The sequence below is a fragment of the Schistocerca serialis genome, chromosome 5 (genome assembly GCF_023864345.2).
Source record: "Schistocerca serialis cubense isolate TAMUIC-IGC-003099 chromosome 5, iqSchSeri2.2, whole genome shotgun sequence".
NCBI lineage: Eukaryota > Metazoa > Arthropoda > Insecta > Orthoptera > Acrididae > Schistocerca > Schistocerca serialis.
The window spans coordinates 503,542,330-503,559,779 of record NC_064642.1 but is presented as its reverse complement, the minus strand read 5'-3'; the positions used below and the strand labels follow the sequence as shown (position 1 = coordinate 503,559,779).

Here is a 17,450-nt window from a genome sequence, read left to right as displayed (position 1 = left end):
ACCTGACCCTCCTAGAGGCAGCTATTCAGCAGGCTTTTCTCCGTCAGCATCACTGTATCGGTATCTTCTTTGATATCAGTAAGGCATATGATACTACTTGGAGACACTGTATTCTTGCACAAATGTATCAATGGGGCTTTCGTGGCCGCCTCCCCATTTTCATTCGGTCTTTCCTGTCTCAGCGTTTTTTTCGGACCCGCGTTGGTAACACACTGTCTGATCGCTTTGAGCAAGAGAACGGTGTTCCCCAGGGCAGTGTTTTAAGCGTTACCCTCTTTGCCATAGCCATCAACAGTATAACGTCTACAGTGAGGAGTCCAGTACAGTGCTCCTTATTTGTGGACGACTTTGCTGTTTTCTGTTCCTCCTCCAGTGTTGCAACCGTGAGCCGTCAGTTGCAGCTAACAGTGTGGCGGTTAGAGGAGTGGGCTGCAAAGACGGGTTTTCGGTTTTCTGCCGAAAAGTGTGTTTGTGTTCATTTTAATCGTTCTCGTCATCTTTCTACTTTGCCTGCCTTGCATATGGGGGATACTGTACTACATTTTAGAGACACAGTGCAGTTTCTGGGCCTAATTTTTGACTCCAGGTTGTCATGGCTGCCACACCTACGTGATTTGAAAGCCAGAACCCTGAAGGCACTGAACATCCTCAAGTGCCTCAGCCACAGGTCTTGGGGCGCGGACAGGGCACGTCTCCTACAGTTTTATGGAGCTTTTGTGCGTTCACGGCTGGACTATGGGTGCACAGTATATGGGTCAGTGAGGCCATCTTATTTGCGGATCCTTGACGCTGTTCACCATGCTGGGATCCGACTGGCCACGGGTGTTTATCGGACCAGTCCCATACCCAGCCTCTGTGCTGAATCTGGCGAACCCCCACTTACCATCCGCCGACAGCTCCTGCTGGTGCGCCAGGCTTGTAAGTTTCTTGCAGCTCCCAGATCGCCTGCTCACCATCTTGTTGCCCATCCACCTCTGGACCGCCTTTTTTCCCGCCGTCCCCGGGCTACGTTGCCGTTTGGGATCCGTGTGCAACGTGTAGTAGAGTCCCTCGGTGTGGAGTCTGTACAACCCCAAATCCAAGGTTTTAACCGCCTACCACCCTGGTTACTGAAGAGGCCTGGAGTGATTTTAGATTTATTGCAGTACAAGAGAGATTGCACTCCTGCCACCGTTTTTAATGCAGCATTTTCTGCCATTTTATCTGAGCACCACGACTATGTAGCTGTTTTTACGGATGGGTCGAAACAAGGGGATTCTGTTGGTTGCTCAGTTGTTTTTCCATATCGTGTCCTCAAGGTCCGACTGCCTCAGACTTTTACTGTCTTTGATGCAGAATTGTTTGCGATCTTGCGGGCACTGGAGCACATGAGACATTCTTCCTCTCCTAAATTTCTTGTCTGTTCCGATTCACTCAGTGCCCTTCACTCATTGCAACGTTTGTATCCGGCAGACAAAATTGTCCAGACCATCCAGGATGCCCTCCTCCGACTACAGCGACTGGGGAAGGTTGTAACTTTCTGCTGGGTTCCAGGGCATGTCGGCATTGCTGGGAATGAAAGGGCAGATCTCGCAGCCAAGGAGGCGTGTCTCGATCCACACATATCTCAGTGTGCTATCCCCTTGCACGCACTCACCTCGCTGTTGAGCTCACGGGTCATGCGTCGGTGGGAGGATGAGTGGCTGGAAGTGACTGACAATAAGCTCCGTATAGTCAAGCCCACAACGCGTGTGTGGTGTACTTCCTTTCAGCCCCGTCGACGGGACGAGGTTCTCCTCACTCGGCTTCGAATAGGCCACAGCCCTATGACGCATGGCTTCCTTCTCCGGCGAGAGGACCCTCCAATGTGTGGTGCTTGCGGCGTCCAGGTCACTGTGCGCCACGTTCTCTTGGATTGCGTTTTATTTTCTGACCAGCGGGCCACGGCTGACTTGCCAGCGGACCTGCCAACTCTTTTAGGCAACACTCGGATGAATGTGGTTAAAGTTTTAAAGTTCTGTGCCATGTCAAATGTTTTTACAAAGATTTTAGGGAGAGGATTTTAATTTGCTCACTGTGTGACAAGCTCGCCCATATTCTATGTAAGTAGCCCGCCAGTGACAATTTCAGTGGCATTCTTGTTGCTATGTTTCCCCTTTCCTTAGGTTTTACTTTCTTAGGTAGCATTTTCCTTCTTTTCCTGCTTTGTTTGAGTGTGTGCTTTAGTTTTCTTAGGTCTGTCCACATTTGTTTCTTTTAAATGTGTGTCAGGGCGCTGATGACCTCGATGTTGAGCGCCCAAAAGCCCCAACACACCACCACACCATATTTCTCAAGATCCTATTTTCCCCACACATGCCCACACCCACCTCCAAAAAATATGATGGCCTGAAAAAGACTACTACTAACAATTTGTTCATGAACTACATGTATATTGAGGAAACCCTGGTGCTTTGAGTCAAATGAGGAACGCAGACATTTCTGTGTGGATACTAATAAAATAATAATAAAATAATATTATATAAATAATACAATAAGGAATAGCAATTTTTTGTAGGGGAGGAGGAAATCACGATGAGTGGGCATAAGTATATAGCAGTGTGATGGAGTGTGAGTTAGAGGAGAAGGTGAGGAGCGAGAAGTGAAATGAAACTGTTAGTGGGGGGGTTTGCGGGAGAGAGGGAGGGGGTGAAGAATGGAAAGGGCTATTTTCTTTTCATGTAATTTCATCAATTATTCTATATAGAGCCTAGTTTCCAATAGTTCTTCCCTACTCTTACACAGAGTATAAATACAAAGAAACATAATTAAATAGAATTACACACATACAATAATCTAATTTTAAAAAAATGTTATATGTCAAAGACAAAGTAGTAGAAAGGTTATGTTGGCAACACTAAAAATACAAACCATAACACATAACTAAAGTACAAAAACAAACAGAATATAGTGGTGTGCATAAAAGTGTGTTGTGAAAACCATAAGGAATGCATAGTGCTACAGAACATCTAAAAATTAGACCAAAGTTATCAGTGTCTAATGCAGAAAAAATAACGATGTGCTAGCAGGCGGCATTTCCCTATGTAAGCAATACATCAACCGAAAATCACCATAAGTACAAATCAATTTATTCTTAAAGAACTGTTTTTCAATCTAAAAGCAAATCAAAATGTAAATAACTTAATTACAGACCACTGATGATGTTTTACCTCAATAAAGCGAATTGCGTCTGGTGAAGAAAATCACGCATTTTTGTAGTTGCAATGACAGAACAAAAATACCCTTGAGAATTATTTTGTTTAACTTTTGTGGCTACAACTGGGCATGTGGCATCAGAACAGCAGCATAATTCAGCACAAATCTATCATAGGAAAAGCTGTCATTCCCAAACTTTGGTATGAGTACTAACATGCAGTATAGTTTATTGATGTTATCATTATACATAATTCTTTTGCTTGCATATACACCACTGGCCATTAAAACTGCTACAACATGAAGATGACATCCTACAGGCGTGGAATTTAACCGACAGGAAGAAGATACTGTGATATGCAAATGATTAGCTTTTCAGAGCACTCACACAAGGTTGGCCCCGGTGGTGACGCCTACAATGTGCTGACATGAGGAAAGTTTCAAACTGATTTCTCATACACAAACAGCAGTTGACCGGCGTTGCCTCATGAAATGTTGTTGTGATGCCTCATGTAAGGAGGAGAAATGCGTACCATCACTTTCCGACTTTGATAAAGGTCGGATCGTAGCCTATCGCGATTGCAGTTTATCATATCACGACATTGCTGCTCGCGTTGGTCGAGATCCAATGACTGTTAGCAGAATATGGAATCGGTGGGTTCAGGAGGGCAATACGGAATGCTGTGCTGGATCCCAACGGCCTCGTATCACTAGCAGTTGAGATGACAGGCATCTTATCTGCATGGCTGTAACAGATCGTGCAGCCACGTCTTGATCCCTGAGTCAACAGATGGGGATGTTTGCAAGACAACAACCATCTGCACAAACAGTTCGACGACATTTGCAGCAGCTTGGACTATCAGCTCGGACACCATGGCTGCAGTTACCCTTGACGCCGCATCACAGACAGGAGTGCCTGCTATGGTGTACTCAAAGACGAACCTGGGTGCATGAGTGACAAAACGTCATTTTTTCGGATGAATCCAGATTCTGTTTACACCATCATGACGGTCGCATCCATGTTTGGCGACATCGCAGTGAACGCACATTGGAAGAGTGTATTCGTCGTCGCCATACTGGCGTATCACCCGGCATGATGGTATGGGGTGTCATTGGTCACACATCTCGGTCACCTCTTGTTCACATTGAGGGCACTTTGAACAATGGACGTTACATTTCAGATGTGTTATGACCCGTGGCTCTCCCCTTCATTCGATCCCTGCAAAACCCTACATTTCAGCAGGATAATGCACAACCGCATGTTGCAGGCCTTTTTGGATAAAGAAAATGTTCGACTGCTGCCCTGGCCAGAATATTCTCCAGATCTCTCACCAATTGAAATCGTCTGGTCAATGGTGGCCGAACAACTGGCTCGTCACAATATGCCAGTCACTACTCTTGATGAACTGTGGTATCGTGTTGAAACTGCATGGGCAGCTGTACCTGTACACTCCACCCAAGCTCTGTTTGACTCAATGCCCAGGCATATCAAGGCCGTTATTATGAGGTGATTGTTCTGGGTACTAATTTCTCAGGACCTATGCATCCAAATTGCGTGAAAATGTAATCACATGTCAGTTCTAGTATAACACATTTGTCCAGTGAATACCCGTTTATCATCTACATTTCTTCTTGGTGTATCAATTTTAATGGCCAGTAGTGTAGTTTCTTTTTAGTGATAGAGAGCATCTCATTTGCCTCCAATTGAAGCTCTACTCCATGGTGATCAGAGATGGCTAGTTTTACAACAGATGTACTGTAGGAAAGATGGATCATGTTCATTATCATGTTATCCATAACTGTTTTCCCATTGCCAAATTTCTCTAGTTGGCTCAAGGATAAGTGGGGTCAGAGTGAATTCATTGAGTAAGAGGTCTAGGTTTTTGGAGTTGGAGCCATTGGTTAATAAGTCTATATTTACCTCCTTTTCATTATAGTATTTACAAAGCCATTTAACCCAGAAAATGTACTGTATATACAGCATGATTATAATTAAAGTTAAACTTTCAAACAGCTGTGGAAATAAACCCACTAGTCAGAATGGCATCAAATTGCAACAGAATATTATTGGGAAATGGGGAAAACGAATGGCAGACGAAAAATAGATCGTTACAAAATGTTGTATTAGATAGCGCTCTAGCATCATAATTTTATAGTGGTTGACTACAAATGACAAATGAATCATACAAAAATGCCTAAGGTGTACATTTGACATTAAACAAACTGTGCTACTCAGTGTGCGTGGGTGTACAGGTGTGATATGGTTAGTAGCCTAAGCCCATCCACCAAGGCAATGTCATTCCACACCAGACGGGAAAAATCAATTTTTAATTGTCCTGCGGCCAAAAACCACATAAAAAGCATCACTCACATCAGTTTTTAATTGTCCTGAGGCCAAAAACTGCATAAAAACATCAATCAAAATCAAATTGTATTATTAATTTCTATGTGACTGGCAAAAACATGTTCAATATACTGTCTACCATTTTATGCAACTGGTTGAAATCGAGAAACAGCATGTTCCACAACTGATCGAAGCGTTTCCATGGTCACCTTCAGAATGTGTTGCGTAATGCATGCCTTCAATGGAGCTAAGTTTGCCATTGGAACCCTGAACACAACATCTTTCAGATAGCCCCACAGTCAGAAGTCACATGGATTAAGATCAGGTGATCGGGACGGTCAGGCTGAGATTCTAGCATTTCCAAAATGGCACTTCAGCAGCTGCTTAACTGGATTTTCATTGTGTGGAAGTGCGTCATTTTTGCATAGAAATGATCCCAGCCATGCATCCATGCTGTTGGAGAGCTGGAATGACGTGGTTGCACAAAAGACACTCATAGCGCTTACCAGTGACAGTACGGGTAACAGGACTGGAAGCACCTGCCTCTTGGCCCTGTGATAAATGACGCCATAAATCCACACCACACAGTGACCTTTCCAGGATGAAATGGTTCTGGTTTATTTGTGTGTGAATTTTCCGTTGCCCATATTCGACAGTTCTGTATACTGACATATCCTGTCAGATGGAAGTGGGCTTCATCTCTCCACAAAATCTTCCACAGCCAATCATTGTCCAAAATTCTGGTGTATGACATTAAGTCTGAGTTTCTCCTGCTGGATTATACAGGTTGATTTAGGGGCTACCGAATTGGCCAGTAGGCTTTACAAGTTTCTCTGGCTTGCCTGCTGTGACTGTTTTAGTGGCAGATTCTGATTTGATGGGTTGTGTAATTCCATGGCAATGCACTTATTTACACTGCTTTGTGGAGAATTTCATCTAATTTCCTTGACAATTAATTTGCTGACAATCTTTTTGCCTCTTTTATTCATGTGCAAACTATGAGTCATGAGTATGTCTCATTCTAGATTGCTGACATTTACCAGGACACATTGTGAAATTTATTACATACTGTTTAATGCCTATCATTGGTCTTGTGCACTTCCAAGCTCACTATAGGTTGTTCCATTAGATCCTGTCTCTGTGGAATATTAGTGATAATTACTTGCAATTGTTAATCACTTTCATGTGCCTGGTAGTGACATTTGCTTGATTTTTGCTACGTCATTTGTACCTCCCATGATTACAACACAATCATTTAATGAAAAAGATTCACTATCTTGCGCACACGCATTCATCACAGCATAAAGAGGTGCTCCAGGTTGAATGAGAGCCACAGCTGTAAAATCGTCCTGGATACTCGTGACTTTTGCACTATTCCATGACTGTGACTGTATCCATACAGTAGGATCCATCCCTTCTTGTGTTTCTGATTCACCTAGCTTCTTCTAGTGCTCGCTTGGATCATTTTGTTCCACAAACTTTCATGGATTCACTGTTGTTATCTTGGATAATTTGTTTATGTTCACTTAGGTTAGCACGCAAGGTTAGGACCTGTTTTTTGAACTTATTACTGGCAGTTTTTTTGCAGTTTGAATTGATGTGAAACAAACTGTTTTGACAGTTGCACTGGAATAATTAGCACAACAAATAGCTTTAGTTAACAGCAGTAACATGAAAAGCACCTTTTTGGGAGAGGGAAGGAGAAGAGGGGAGGTCAGAAGAGCGGATTACAGTCAGGCCTCCCAAAATCAGTGAAAACATAGAGGAAGAACTGCAAGTCAGTCTGATTCAACCTAGAAATTCCCAACAGCTTCAAGTGCTTTTAAGGCTGTAGACAAAAGCACACAAACAATCCTGAAACTTCAGAAACAGTTGCTGTAGAGAGAAATAGATTGAAATTAAGGCTAGAAAGTAAAGAGTTAACAAGATGAAGACAGCATAGCTTCTAAGATTTAATCATGGAAGGAGAATCTCAGAACTGGCAAGAATTCTTTGGGTGAAGATTGGGGGGTAGCTAGAGTTTTCAAACCAGAAGTAAAGTTCAGTTATGTCACCTGTCATTTTGGGTCATTGGGGAAAAAACTTGGCACAGCAGATCATTCAAAAACAGTTGGGGTCATAGACAACAGTTTGAACTGCAACCTCAATAATACATACGAGGATGACAGCAAACACACTACTGAGAATATTACATGACAGTTTGGAGAACCAATCAGGAGATAAAAATGCTCACACATCAGTGTGACTACTGAATCACCTCTCACTTGCTCACATCACATATGGCATGGTCTACATCTTATTGGTCCTAGTAAGAGATCATCTATACAGATAATGGCAGGCTCCAGTTTGATCAAAGCATTACCAATCCCATATCAGGAATTTCTTTTTGATGGTCAGTTTTTTTGGAAGTTAAAGATTCATAAAACAAATAATTTAAGCTGAAAGAGCTATTAGCAAAGAAAAACAATATCTTTGGATAAAACCATGGATCAAAAGGAATATTCGTTTAGTATGTTCCATTAAAACATGTGAGACCCTATAAATAAAAATAAAAAACTTCTAACGCAAATAAATAATAACGAAAGGGTCAATGGATATTAAAGGAAGCATCATAGTCATCACAGGTTAATTTGGAATCACTGAAAGTGAAGATGTACTACAACATCTAGATGAATACAAGATAGTGTGAGTAATATCATAATAGTGTGGAGCAAACAGAAAAAAAGGTGGAATGGCTATAAACCCAAAAATAAGAGAAACCTCAGGTTAATAAATATTTCACTGAAGAACTCTTTGAATGCTTTGTCATAACTGTAGGGCTAGTGAAAGGGTGCAAAAGTGCAGAAGTTTTAAGACTCAAAAACATGAAGCATGTGCGAATTTATCACACTAAAATTTCTGCTCCCTTGATGATGTATATTAATGAATAAATGTGTAAAGTTATAGCAGTATTTCTGGTATTGATTCATCTTATATGATGATGTTCTAGGAACTCATGTTTAACTTTTGTATTACAGATATTTGTCTCTGTTTGGTTTCATGCACATTCTGTTTGAAGTATCCGTGGGGCTAAAGGCAGCATTGGGACACAGCAGCTGATGCTGCAATGTCAAAGTAAGTGCAGAAAGACCTCATGCCAACCCCAGCTCCAAGGAATAGATAGAAGATTTCTTGAATCTGAACAAACAATACTGTTGAAGAGAACATTGAACTTTGATGTATATTTGAAAGAGTCTTTTGTCTGAAGTCTTAGGATAGAGTTCTCTCATGAGATTATCACAAGAGGTATTGTACATTTCGTGACTTCGTCTGTTAAAAAAATAACTTGTTAACGAGAAAACCAGTCTACTGATTTAAGCAGAACAGGTAAATAGCTGCTTTGCACATCAATGGTTCTAGAACTGTACAGGAGTGCAGCACTATTTTAACGGTCACAGTTGAATGCAGTATCACTAACACAAATTGATGTATCATCCCCACACAAGGACCAAACAAGCAACCAAATGGGAATACTGTGAGTTTCATGAAATATTTAGAGAGACTTAACTGGAGATTATTTGTAGAGACTTTCATGTAAATTTTCTGATTCAGGTTACTTTCTACAGTGAAGTTCAAAACAAAGACTGAAGATCATAGTTCAGCAATCGCTGGCAGCTTGCTTTTAGACTATTTTTGATGAAAAAGCAATATTACATGGTTTATCTGACCTTTACATTCCAATGTTAGCAGTGAAACATACAGATTGACTAGGTTCAGATCACAAAAAATGAACATTAAATCATAACCGGTGACTCGTACACATTGTTTAGAGATAGGAACAATGGAAATATACTTAGAAACCATATGACACAGATAAAAAATTTAACTCTTCATAACCATATTCCTGCAGCACTTTAGGTAATATTTTTCACCACAGCAAATAAGGGAAAAAATGTACTTGGCATAACAGATTAAACACCACAACAATAAATGCAAAGATGATCTGGAGCATTATGTAACAAGAAATAGATGAAAATGATGTGTTGAAAGTAATTATGTTTTCACACAACTGCTGTACCACGCTTGATGATACATTTACAATCAGTTGGCAACTGAACTCAATAATAATTAACAATGTAGGAAAAGACAGACTGCTACTTTCTGTAAAGAAGGCATGTTAAGTTACAGACAGGAACAATTAAAAGACACTTATATAAAGCTTTCAGCCACAGTCTTCATCAGTAAAAGAGAGACACACACCATTCATACTCACAATCAAGCACACCGCATGGCGCTAACTCCAGCATCTTGGCCCCTCAGGCATCTCTGGTCCAAAATGCTGGAGTTGGTGGTCATGTGTGCATGAGGTGTGCTTGCTTCTGTGTATGAATGGTGTGTGTGTGTGTGTGTGTGTGTGTGTGTGTGTGTGTGTGTGTGTGTGTGTGTCTATTTTACTGATGAAGGCTGTGGCCAAAAGCTTTACATTAGTGTCTTTTAACTGGGCCTGTCTGCAGTTTAACATGTCTTCTTTATGGTAAGTAGCAATCTGTCTTCCTACATTACTGATACATCTACTTCAAGTTTCCATTGCTTAAACTCAACAATTACTTCACCAGAGACTGCATCTACAGTACTAAAAACCAGACAGATACAAATGCATTATATTTACTATTTACTGTTTATAATACCAACAGTCATTAGTTTGAAAAATATGCATGGGGGTGGGGGGTGGGGGGAATAGATAACATTAAGTAGTCATAGCCTCAGTGAGGAACTGCACTAATGGTTCCAAAAAAATCTCTGTCCACATCAAACCTACTGATCACCAGCATTCCCTCCATTTGGACAGGTTTCATCAATTGCATTTCAAAGAATCCCTTCCATACAAGCATGTCACCTGCAGATGCTGCAACTGCAGTATTAAGAAATTCCTCAAGCAGTATACTGAAAGACATGCCAATACACCAGCAGAACAAACTGCTGTTTTGCCTATGCCCATAAAGATCATCTTCTATATCCTACATACTTGAATAATTTACATTTCCTGAACACCTACAAAAAATAGTTCCCCAGTTCGTATTAAATACCACCCAAGAATGAAATACTTAAATCGTGTTCTCTGCCATAAAGACTAGAGTCAAGAAATACCCTCACTATAATTCATCACATCCATCTCAAAGCAGCATTCCACCATGAGTGCATCAAAGTAGTATCCTTGACTTGCCCATGTACAATCTTGAACTCCACATTCAAGCCACATCGGTCATATTCCTATCAAAGATCTAGGTGCAAGACCTGTCCTGTACATTCACCTATAATTTCCTCCAGCCTAATCACTGTCATTACTTATACATCAAACAATACATCTACATCTATACTCTGCAAAACCACCATGAAGTACATGGCACAGGGAACATCCCATTGTACAAGTTACTAGGTTTCTTCCCATTCCAATCACAAATGGAGTGTGGGAAGAGCGACTGTTTGAATGATTCTGTGTGTCCAGTAACTGTCTAATCTTATCCTCATGATACCTATGTGAGCAATATGTAAGGGGTTGTGACATATTACTTGAGCTATCATTTAAAGCCTGGTTTTGAAACTTTGTTAATAGACTTTCTTGGTACAGTTTACATTTATCTTCAAGAGTATTCCAGTTCAGTTCCTTCAGTATCTCTGAGAGACTCCCATGGATTGAACTAACCTGTGGTCATTCATGCTGCCAATCTCTGTATACATTCAATATCCCCTGTTAATCCTATTTACTTTGGGTTCCACACAATTGAGCAGTATTCTAGAGCCAGTCACACAACTGGTTTGTAAGCAATCTCCTTTGTAGACTGATTGCACTTCCCCAGTATCCTACCAGTAAACCAAAGTCTAACACCTGCTTTACCCTTGACTGTATGAGCATTCTATTTCATATCGCTTCAAAGTATTACACACAGGTTTTTGTGAAGTGCACAATTTTACATCAAGTTCTGACTGAATATTTATGCAGCTTCTTCCAGACAGTCTTTCATTATAGATAAAAAAGTCTGAGGTTACTATTAATATTGTCTGCAAGGTCATTAATATACAACATGAACAGCAAGGGTCTCTTGGGCACACCTAAAGTTACTTCTACATCTGACAAATGACTCTTCATCCATGATGACATGCTGCCTCCTCCCTACCAAAACAACATCAATCCAGTAACAAATTTCACTTGATACCCCATATGATCATACTTTTGATAATAAGCAAAGGTGTGGTACTGCAAATACACCCTGAATGGCCATTTCTGAACTGTGGTCAAAAGCCAATCATACCATCCAGCTGCACAGCATGGTGCACAATGCAATGTGTTTGACTTCAATGAAGCAGCGTCATAATCCCTGTCTCTTGATTTCACCCAGCATCACCAGTTTTGAATGTGCAAGTGAGAACTCAGACTGCAACATGCTCCATGCCAACGTCTCCCTGCTATCAATGTCCACAAGCCTCTACCCCATGTGTACAACATGCTATTTATTTTTAGGACTAGATCATTCACAAAGGCACAGCAAGGATGTCACAGCATAAATTACAGATTTGGATATGGAAATAGCCAAATTATACCAGCACCTGGGATGCTGTAATGTACCTGGACTGTTAGCTGTACTGGAAACATTTCCTCAGAAGAAGACAGCAGATGAACTTGTTTAGAGGTCATCTTAGTAAAGCTAACCTGTCACAACAATGGGTAGAATTCCTGACAAAAAGGTAACCAAATCCACATTCAAGTACAGGCAGACATATAAGGGCTGCATTACAAACCAAAGGGCATAGCAAGTCAAAATTGGAAGTAACACAATACAAAATGTCAGTGAATCATAAAACCAATTTCCAGAGGCCAATCATTTTTCTCCACTTGAAGTCACTCATTTGTTGGTATTGCATCATCTGACTGCACTAAGACGGACTGACACTTGCTTTCAAATTTCCACATTATTGCATGGCTCTTCACAACATAAACTTGGAGTAGGTCTGACCTCCCTGTCTCAGTCCCACAAGAGAAACTAACACTCTGCTGACAGCCTTATTTCTGTTGCAGTCATAATTTGCTGGAACACTGTTCCAAGCATACTCAAAGTTTGCATCCTTCTGAGGTATTCTACTTGAGAGAGATTTCTCACAAACTTCAATGAAATGTCATACATAATTGAAGGAGTAAAGGTAAGCATCCAAAAAATAGTTGAGCCTCAAGTATAAAGTGAATGGTTACCTTTGTTCCTTCCATTATTTGTATTTCATGCAGGACTCTTCATTGTCAATATGTACTTGCCTATTTATCCAGCATTTCTGGATCATGTGTTGGCCTCACAATCTGCCTTCAGTGACTGTGCTCTTGAGCTGTTTCAGTACCCTGTTTAACTCCCAGCTGCCATAGGTCTTTCATGGCTTCGTCCATCCACAGCTTCCTGAGTCTACCAAGTGCAAGTTTTCCTATAAGTCTTCCCACTAGCACTACGTTGGCTCTATGGTGTTTAGCTATGTGAGCTACATATCCTAGCCACCAACGTCTTCTAGTTTTAATTTTCTGCACAATGGTTGGTTGCCGCATCATTTCATACAGTTCCTTGCCCTTCCTTTCTCTCCAGCTCTCTGCCTCTTACAATGAACCTAAAATCTTTCCCAAGATTTTACATTCAAAAGCAGTTTTTCATCATCCATCTCTGTCATACTCAAGGTTTCTGCTCCATATTAACACTGCTGGAATTATTATAGCTTTATTCCTTGTGTTTGGTTTTGCTGGAGAGGGTGAAGGATATTGTTATCTGTTGCACAGTTAAGGACATTCTGAATGAAATAATTATTTACTATTTTATTTCCAGTTTCAAATTATTGTGGCTGTTAACACAAGAACCCATGGACTGAAAGTTTTCTACTTTGGGCAAACACAGATCTCCAACTTACGATGAGATTCTCTGTAATGCATTTCTAACCAATATCATCACTTCTGTCTTCTCATTATTGATACTTAGGCCAACTTTGCTGCATTTTGTGTTAGATCTCCCACTGTCTCAGCTTCCAAATCCAGTAGAACTGGAAGTCATCAGTATAGCCCAACAGGTTCATCCTTCCATTCATCAACAGGCAAGGAACAACCTCAAATACAGGGTGATTATAATTAAAGTGAAACTTTCAAACTGCTGTAGAAATAACACCACTGGTCAGAATGATGTCAGATTGCAATGGAATATTATCGGAGAAAGGGGGAAACTTATGGCAGAAGAGTCTATCAGTATGTTGGGTTTCACTAGGCATGGCCTGCACCTCAAGAGGTATGGGAAGAGGAGGCTGGAAAAGCTTATAGGTGATAGTGGTGATGGTGGGATCACTCATGGAAAAATTCCTGTAGTCATTGGTGTTAGAGCTGCACCTTTTTTAGATTGAAGTTAGCTGATAGGTATACCTGCTTAAAGGAAGTCCCTCTAACTAAAGGACCACCATCAGAGGATGCCATGTTTCCAAGTAGAGAAAGAATTAGCACATTTCATCAAAATATGAGAGGTATTAGAGGTAAAGGTAGAAAACTGCTTATAGATGTTGACTCTGAAACTCTTGTCATATCAGAGCACCATTTAAATAATCTGACAATTCAGAGGCTTCTTTTACCAGGATACAGATTAGCTGGCTGTTTTCAAGGAGTTCCTTGCAGAGTGAGGGAGTGGCCATGTATGTAAAAAACCATATTCCATTTGAGTCCATAGATGTATCATGGCACTGCACTGAACAGATATCTGAATGTTGTGCAGGGGCAATTCGATTTAGTGGAATTTTTGTTATTCATAGGCCCCCTATCTCTGACTTCAGAGTATTTCTGTGCAAGCTTGAGAGGGTTCTTGATTCACTTTATAGGAAGTATCAGAAATAAGTTATATGAGGTGACTTCAATATTAATTTTGTATATGACGGTGTAAGAAAAAGGATGTTGGTAGATTTCCTTCATTCATATGATCTGATGCAGACTGTGTTCTTTCCAACTAGGGAACAGTAGTACAGCCATAGACAATATTTTTATTCATTTTTCATTACTAGACAGGCATTCTGTTAGTAAAAGGGTATGCACAAATTTTAACACTAAAAGGCTTTTGTACACAAACACATATGATTACAAACTATGTAGGAAAGTTAACCCAACGGCAATAGATAGTTTTTTAAACATCATTAAGGAACAAGAGTGGCAGGATGTTCATAGTGCCAATAACATAGATGATAAATATAATGCTTTCCTTAACATAGCCAGCCAGGCTGGCCGAGCGGTTCTAGGCGCTACAGTCTGGAACCGCGCGACCGCTACGGTCACAGGTTCAAATCCTGCCTCAGGCATGGATGTATGTGATGTCCTTAGGTTAGTTAGGTTTAAGTAGTTCAAAGTTCTAGGGAACTGATGACCTCAGAAGTTAAGTCCCGTAGTGCTCAGAGCCATTTGAACCATTTGAACCTTAACATATTTCTCATGCTCTTTGAGAGCTGCTTTCCTTTAGAATGTTCTAAATGGGGTACTAGCAGTAAAAGGCACCCTGGGTGGCTGGCTTGTGGGATAAGTATATCATGTAGAACAAAGTGGGAATTATATCAAAGTGTTAGAAGTTGTCACAATTAAGCTACAGTAGCCCATTACAAACAGTACTGTAAGGTGCTTAAAACTGTTATTGGGAAGGCAAAGAGTATGTGGTATGCAAATAGAATAGCTAATTCATGGGATAAAATTAAAACCATGTGGTCAGTTGCGAAGGAAGTGTCTGGTCAGCAGCATAAGGTCGGTGGTATAAAGTCAGTTTGTAGTAAAAATATTTCTCTTACTGATAAATCAAATATATGTACAGTATTTAACAATCATTTTTTGAGTATTGCTGGTGAATTACATATAACTCTCATGGCAAATGCCTTTCCGAGATTGATGTCTGAAACACTCCTCTGTGATACAGAAGGGGAAGATTAAGTCAATAATTAAATCACTAAAATCTACGGACTCTCATGGAAATGATGGAGTGCCTAGCAGAATATTAAAGTACTGAGTTGAATGCACATGTTAGCCTTGTATTTAGCCATATTTGTAATTTTTCCTTTAGAAATGGTCAGTTTCCTGAAAGTTTGAAGTACTCAGTAGTAAAGCTGCTTTATAAAAAGGGAGAAAGGGATAATGTAAACAATTTTAGAGCTATTTCTATGCCATCAGTGTTTGCTAAAGTTATTGACAAGGCTGTGCATGTAAGGATAATTGATCATTTTATATCACACAATTTGCTGTCAAATGTACAGTTCGGCTTTAGAAGTTGTTTAACAACTGAAAATGTTATATTCTCTTTTCTCTGTGAGATACTAAATGGGCTAAAAAAAGGTTTCAAATATTAGGCATATTTTTTGATATAACTAAGGCATTTGATTGTGCGGATCACAAAATATTGCTCCAGAAGTTGGACCATTATGGAATACGGGGAATGGCTCACAATTGGTTCACCTCTTACTTTAGCTACAGACAGCAAAAGGTCATTATTCACAGTGTTGAGAATGGCTGTGATTTGGGGTCTGAGTGGGGTACAGTCAAATGGGGTGTGCCTCATGGATCAGTGTTGGGGCCACTCCTGTTCCTTATTTATATAAATGACATGCCCTCTAGTATTATTACAGGTAACTCTCAAATATTTCTGTTTGCTGATGACACTAGCTTGGTACTAAAGGTTGTTGTATGCAACATTGTCTCAGTTTCAAATGGTGCAGTTCATTATATAAGTTCATCGCTTGTAGAAAATAAAGGAACGCTAAATCACAGTAAGACTCAGTTATTACAGTTTTTAACATACAATTCAACAAAACCTGTCGTTTTAATTTCACAGAATGGGCATATGATTCGTGAAACTGAATATTTCAAATTTCTCAATGTTCAGATAGATAGTAAAGTATCATGGAAACCCCATTTTCAGGATCTTGATCAAAGATTTAGTGCTATCATTTTTACTATTCAAATGGTATCTGAAGTAAATGATTGTTCGACATGAAAATTAGTCTACTTTACTCATTTTCATTTGCTTATGTCATATGGTATTATATTTTGGGGTAACTGTTCCCATTCTAAAAGGATATTTTTTGGCTCAGAAATGGGCGGTTTGGGCAGTAAGTGGCAACAGAAATTAAACCTGCATTTGGATCAGACTTAATTAACTCTTGTGGAGAAAGGTGTGCAGTATACTGTTGCATCCATTTTCAATAAACTACCACAAGAATTCAAAAATCTTAGCAGTAATAAACATGATTGCAAATCAAAACTGAAGAGTTTCCTCATGGGTCGCTCCTTCTATTCTGTCAAGGAGTTTCTTGAAAAATTTAGCTGATTCTTGTTGTATTGTAGATTGTGTTAACTTAAACTTATGGTTTGACCTTTTTTGGGTTCATAAACATTTTATTTTTAGCTGTTATTAGTTTTATGTTGTAATTTCATGTACTGATACGTTCAATGACCTTGGAGATTTGCTCCTTGATTTGGTCCTACTGAACTTCAGGTGTAAATAAATAAATAAAAACAAAAAATAAATAGTTACAAAATGTAGCAAAACATGGTGCTGTAAGCATCATAATTTAATAGTGGTCGACTACAAATGACAGACAGATCATACAACAATGCCTAAGCCGTACATTTGACATCAAACAAACTGTGCTACTTAGTGTGCATGGGTGGTCCAGTGTGATATAGTTAGTTACCTAAGCCCATTCACCACAGCAAGGTCATATCACATTGGATGGGAAAATTAGTTATTAATTATCCTTAGGCCAAAAACCCCATAAAAAGCATCACTCACATTGGTTTTTAATTGTCCTGAGGCCAAAAACCACATTAAAAGCATTAATCACATCTGTTTTTAATTGTCCTAAGGCCAAAAACCACATAAAAAGCATGGATCAAAATCAAATTGGATTATTAATTTCTGTG

At 39.9% G+C, this 17,450-nt stretch overlaps 1 protein-coding gene across 1 annotated transcript in view; it reads right to left on the bottom strand.

Annotated features, from left to right (window-relative positions):
- LOC126481474 (alpha-L-iduronidase) overlaps positions 1-17,450 on the bottom strand; it is a 247,787-nt gene that overhangs the window by 192,811 nt on the left and 37,526 nt on the right. The window lies entirely within an intron of this gene.